The sequence below is a fragment of the Haliaeetus albicilla genome, chromosome 9 (genome assembly GCF_947461875.1).
Source record: "Haliaeetus albicilla chromosome 9, bHalAlb1.1, whole genome shotgun sequence".
Taxonomy (NCBI): Eukaryota; Metazoa; Chordata; class Aves; order Accipitriformes; family Accipitridae; genus Haliaeetus; species Haliaeetus albicilla.
In genome coordinates, this window is record NC_091491.1 from 44561615 (window position 1) to 44568142 (window position 6528).

Here is a 6528-nt window from a genome sequence, read left to right on the forward strand (position 1 = left end):
GTTTTGCCATAAAAGAAAGTAAGGTCAAGGGACCTGCACAGGAGATCCAGTTTTTGGGAATAAAATGGCAAGATGGACGTCGTCAGATCCCAATGGATGTGATTAATAAAATAGCAGCTATGTCTCCCCCGACTAATAAAAAGGACACACAGGCCTTCTTAGGTGTCGTGGGGTTTTGGAGAATGCATATTCCAAATTACAGTTTGATTGTAAGCCCTCTCTATCAAGTGACCCGGAAGAAGAATGATTTTAAATGGGGCCCTGAACAACAACAAGCCTTTGAACAAATTAAACGGGAGATTGTTCATGCCGTAGCCCTTGGACCAGTCCGGACAGGACAAGATGTTAAAAATGTGCTCTATACTGCAGCTGGGGAGAATGGCCCTACCTGGAGCCTCTGGCAGAAAGCACCTGGGGAGACCCGAGGCCGACCCCTGGGGTTTTGGAGTCGAGGATATCGAGGATCCGAGGCTCGCTATACTCCAACTGAAAAAGAGATATTGGCAGCGTATGAAGGAGTTCGAGCTGCCTCAGAAGTGGTTGGTACTGAGACACAGCTCCTCTTAGCACCCCGACTACCAGTGCTGGGCTGGATGTTCAAAGGGAGGGTCTCCTCTACACATCACACGACTGACGCCACGTGGAGTAAGTGGATCGCACTGATCACACAACGGGCTCGCATAGGAAACCCCAGTCGCCCAGGAATTTTAGAAGTAATCATGGACTGGCCAGAAGGCAAAGATTTTGGAATGTCACCAGAGGAGGAGGTGGCACGTGCTGAAGAAGCCCCGCTGTATAATAAACTGCCAGAGAATGAGAGGCAATATGCCCTGTTCACTGACGGATCCTGTCGCATTGTGGGAAAGCATCGAAGGTGGAAAGCTGCTGTATGGAGTCCTACACGACAAGTTGCAGAAACTGCTGAAGGAGAGGGTGAATCGAGTCAGTTTGCAGAGGTGAAAGCCATCCAGCTAGCGTTAGATATTGCTGAAAGAGAAAAGTGGCCAGTGCTCTATCTCTATACTGACTCATGGATGGTGGCAAATGCCCTGTGGGGGTGGTTACAGCAATGGAAGCAGAGCAACTGGCAGCGCAGAGGTAAACCCATTTGGGCTGCCACGCTGTGGCAAGATATTGCGTCCCGGCTAGAGAATCTGGTTGTAAAAGTACGTCATGTAGATGCTCACGTACCCAAGGGTCGGGCCACTGAAGAACATCGAAACAACGAACAGGTGGATCAGGCTGCCAAGATTGAAGTGTCTCAGGTGGACCTGGACTGGCAACATAAGGGTGAGCTATTTATGGCTTGATGGGCCCATGATACTTCAGGCCATCAGGGAAGAGATGCAACATATAGATGGGCTCGAGATCGAGGGGTGGACCTGACCATGGACACTATCGCGCAGGTTATCCATGAATGTGAAACATGTGCTGCAATTAAGCAAGCCAAGCGGTTAAAGCCCCTGTGGTATGGAGGGCGATGGCTGAAATATAAATTTGGGGAAGCCTGGCAGATTGACTATATCACACTCCCACAAACTTGCCAAGGCAAGCGCTATGTGCTTACAATGGTGGAAGCAACCACCGGATGGCTGGAAACATATTCTGTACCCCATGCCACTGCCCGGAACACTATCCTGGGCCTTGAGAAGCAGGTCTTGTGGCGACATGGCACCCCAGAAAGAATTGAGTCAGACAATGGGACTCATTTCCGAAACAACCTCATAGACACCTGGGCCAAAGAGCACGGCATTGAGTGGGTGTATCATATCCACTATCATGCACCAGCCTCTGGGAAAATTGAGCGATACAATGGACTGTTAAAGACTACATTGAGAGCAATGGGGGGCGGAACTTTCAAACATTGGGATACACATTTAGCAAAAGCCACCTGGTTAGTCAACACCAGAGGATCTGCCAATCGGAGTGGCCCTGCCCAATCAGAATTTTTACATACTGTAGAAGGGGATAAAGTCCCTGTAGTGCACATGAAAAACATGTTAGGGAAAACAGTCTGGGTTACTCCTGCCTCAGGCAAAGGTAAACCCATTCGTGGGATTGCTTTTGCTCAAGGGCCTGGGTGCACTTGGTGGGTGATGCGAAAAGATGGGGAAGCCCGATGTGTGCCTCAAGGGGATTTGATTTTAGGTGAAAATAGCCAGAATTAAACTCTATGATATTAGTTGCTATATAACCCTGCTACTGTATGTTATCATTACTATAATTGTTATATGCTATATCCATAGTACTATAGTAAGAATCACTTGGATCAAGCAAGAAAGAACTGTGATAAAACTGAGCAAAGCGCAGTAGAGGTGGAACCAGAACTGACTCCAGCATGCAACAATCCAACGGTGCACACCATCCTCCTGCTGCGCCAAATGTCATCTGCTCGTCACACCGCACTGAAGCCCAATTCTGCTCTACCGACTGAGAGGACTTTGCACCATCCCTCCTGCCCAGACAGACTGGTATGACAGATGGAGCCCAGAGTCAGAAACTAAATGAACTCAACAAACATTTTATGAACATAAAGAACTGATATCTCTGTGTGTGTATACATATATATATATATATATCATTGTTCATATGTCTCAAAGGGATGGAAAGGTGGTGATGATTGATCAGAATGTAACTAAAGGTATGGGAACTGAGCATGACGTCAATGGTATAGAATAAGGGGTGGATACTGTCCTGGTTTCAGCTGGGATGTAGTTAGCTGTCTTCCTAGTAGCTGGTACAGTGCTATGTTTTGAGTTCAGTATGTGAAGAATGTTGATAACACTGATGTTTTCAGTTGTTGCTCAGTAGTGTTTAGACTACAGTCAAGGATTTTTCAGCTTCTCATGCCCAGCCAGGGCACCTGACCCAAACTGGCCAACAGTGTATTCCATACCATGTGACGTCCCATCTAGTTTAGGAACTGGGAAGTGGGGGGGGGGCGGGGATTCGCCGCTCGGGGACTGGCTGGGTGTCAGTCGGCGGGTGGTGAGCAATTGCCCTGCGCATCATTTGTACATTTCAATCCTTTTATTACTACTGTTGTCATTTTATTAGTGTTATCATTATCATTATTAGTCTCTTCTTTTCTGTTCTATTAAATCGTTCTTATCTCAACCCAGGAGTTTTACTTCTTTTCCTGATTTTCTCCCCCATCCCACTGGCTGGGGGGGGAGTGAGTGAGCGGCTGCGTGGTGCTTAGTTGCTGGCTGGGGTTAAACCACGACAGGTGCTCGGTGGCTCCTCATCAAAATGGCAGGCTGTGTGCGTGGACATCTGTAGGGTTGCGCTCTGGGTCCGAGAGCGTTAACGTATTTTTGCTGTTGGAAGATGGAATGGAGCGTGTGCCTGTTAAATCTCAGGGCGGTCAAAAACTAGGAGGGACCCTGGGCGGGTTTGGTGGCACAACTGCAGTTTTAAAAGATCTTGACTGTTTGGAGCAACGGCCTGGAAAAAATGATTCCTTTTTTGCAACGAGGCAGTTCGCGAGGACAGATGTGTTGCTGTGCTCTTTAGCAAAACTACTCAACTTGGGACGTATAGGGTGATGAAGCCTCGGCTATACTAAGGCTTGAGAAAATGTATGTAGGTCTCTATGTCTGTCACCTGCGTGTATCTAGGAAAGTGAGTTCTAGTGAAAGTAAAGTTGCCAATGAGTCAAAAAAGAAGGGAGGAAAAAAAAAAAGGCACGGTTGTCTGAAAAATGCAAAAGCTCTAGTGGCCTGTGTCAACAACTGTACCGAAGATGACGCAAAAATACTTTTTCCTCCGCTCAGTCGTACTGTCTTCACAAACCTTCACAAAAAAAAAAAAGGCAGCTTTGGATTCCTACCCAGTTTTATGCTAAAGTGTTGTGTTTTTTTTTTTTTTTTCTTCTTCTCTCAGCTGGATGTCAGCTGCCACCGTTTCGCCCTGGTTGCCCTTTCTTCTGCCGTGACGGTACGAGACAGATGGAAAGTTTCCGTAGTGGTCTGCATTTGAAGAATATTTTTTATTTGAAGAATAAAATAAAGAGGATCTGTAGGGTTTAGGGATTATTCCGTGCAGGGCCCGGACGATAGAACACCAATATGATGATTAAAGTCGTCCCTTTATTGAGCTTAGCTGATCATTTTTATACAATTCTCTAAGTTGTTTAGAAACTCTGATTGGTTGCTGCATGCAAGCATTTGGTGTCCACGCGCACAAGCATAAACGGTGCTTGGTTACATCGGTACTGTCCACGCGCACAAACGTAAGATAAAGTTACTTATACCCGCTCTGTACATGCGCATAAACATAGGACATAATTGGCCGTATTAATTAGAGCATGCAGGACTTGTCTTAGTCCAATTGGTCGAGATAAGCCCCTGAATTGAGGTTGTTTGTGCCAAGTTCCCTTTATCATGGAATGTGCACCTGTGTTTTTGTAATTGGTATCTTTCTTTTTCTCTCTTCTTGTTTATTCTGTTCAAGGCCTTCTAAAAGCGTCTGGAATGCTCCTGTGACCATGAGCTACTTGTAGGCCCAATAACTAAATTCCCTATAACTGAACACTACAAGGATCCAGCCAGCAGCTGCAGACAGGAGATAGCCTGCCTCTCCAGGTGAGGATGGATCCTTCTTAGTGTAGTCCTCAGCAGATCCGATCACCAGTGTGCACGGCAGGGTCTGTATGCGTAACCAAAACCACAGTACAGTCATGTAGTGTGTGTGTGCATGTGAGGCTGTGTTTCTAGGAAGCCTCATATTGTAAGAGCTGTAAGGCACCAATCTATTCTCTTAGGTGGATGACAGTCAAGTGACTGCAGCTACAGAGGAGGAAGGGAGAGGGGGAGAGAGACAGACATGTCTGAATGGTCAAATTCTCTCAGCAGCTCCAAGAGCGGGAGGTACAGTGAGTCCTGGACCCCTGGGGCTGTGTCACCCCTCTCCTGCATCCCAGTCCCTCCCTGCCCCCACCTTTTCTTTCTCTCACTGCTTTAATTTTTTTGTTTTTTTCTTCCTGTACCTCTCCCTCTCTTGTTCTCTAAGTCCTCCTCTTTCTCTGTTGTTCTGCCTCTCTGTTTTCTTTTTCTCTCTGCACTTCTGACCTGTCCCATCCCTCTTTTTTTATCCTCTGTTTCTGCCCTGCAGCCCATCACTACTTTTTCTTTCTCCATCTATCTGTCTGTCTTCTTATCCCAATCTTGTAATTCCTCCCTGTCTGCCCTTTAGCCCTTCACAGTTCCCGCCGCTCTCAGCTGTCTGATGCTGTGTCTCTATTTTTAAATTCCTTTTTCTGCCCTGTATTCTGGATACACTTTTACTTTCTTAGATTCTTTTGTTCCAGGTCCCTGTCCCTATGTTTTAACTTCTTCCCTCACTGTCCCATAGCCCATTTTTGTCTTTATTATTCTCTCTCTGTCTGGTTCCCTGTCCCTATTCTTTATTTTCCCTCTCTCTTCCCTTTAGATCATCAGTGTTTTTGATATTTCTCAGTCTCTCTCATCTACCTCACTCTCCCCTTTTTTAATTCTTCCTTCTGCCCTGTGGCTCATCACTAATATTTGTTTTTCTCCATCTCTCTGTCTGGTATCCTCTCCCTTTTTATTAGTTCCTCCTCTCTGTCCTGTAGCCCATTGCTACCCGCCCCCCGCCGCCCCATCTCTCTCTGTCTCCCTTTCCATACTTTTCAATCCCCCCTCTCTGCCCTGTAGCCAATCACTGTTGTAGTGAGTTTGTGTGGCAAGCTGGGGCAGGGGAGTGGGCAGGGGCTGCAGGGGTGGGTTCTGTGAGAAGACACCAGGACTTGCCCCCATGTTGGGCAAAGCCAGTTCCAGCTCCAAGATGGAGCTGCTACTGGTCAAAGCTGAGCCAACCAGCAACCCTGGTAGCACCTCTGTGATATGTAAGAAGGGCTAAAAAATGCTGTGCAGAAGCTGTCAGTCCTGCAGACACCAAAGTCAGTGAAAAAGGAAAAGGAGGAGGTGATCCAGGTCCTAAAGCAGATTCCCCTGCAGCCTGCAGTGAAGACCATGGTGACACAGGCTGTCCCCCTGCAGCCTACGGAGGTCCATGGCAGAGCAGATATGCACCCTGCAGCCCGCCAGAGCAGGCGGATGCACCCAAAGGAGGCTGTGACGCTGTGGAGAGGAGCCCACGCTGGAGCAGGTTTTCTGGCAGGACCTGTGGCCCCATGGGAGTGACACCACACTGGAACAGAAGAAGAACATGAAGAAGGAAGGAGCAGCAGAGACAACTTGTGATGAACTGACTGCAACCCCCCGCTCTCTCTCCCCCTGTGCTGCTTGGTAGGAGGAGGTAGAGAAGTCAGGAGTGAAGATGAGCCCAGGAAAAAAAGAGAGGGGTGGGGGGAAGGTGTTTTTCAGATTTGTTCATATTTCTCATTATTGTACTCTGATTTTGACTGACAAATTAATTTCCCCAGGTTGAGTCTGTTTTGCCTGTGCAGTAATTGGTGAGTGATCTCTTTGTCCTTATCTTGACCCACAAGCTTTTTTGTTGCATTTTCTACCCTGCTGTCTTGTTGAGGAGGAGGAAAGATAG

General features: G+C 47.3%; 1 long non-coding RNA gene across 1 annotated transcript; it reads left to right on the forward strand.

Moving 5' to 3' along the window:
- The first annotated feature begins 4541 nt into the window (after positions 1 to 4541).
- On the forward strand, positions 4542 to 6032 carry LOC138686702 (uncharacterized). The gene is made up of 3 exons (XR_011325999.1): positions 4542 to 4586; positions 4766 to 4871; positions 5982 to 6032. It is a non-coding gene; the product is annotated as an uncharacterized lncRNA (long non-coding RNA).
- Positions 6033 to 6528: the final 496 nt, after the last annotated feature.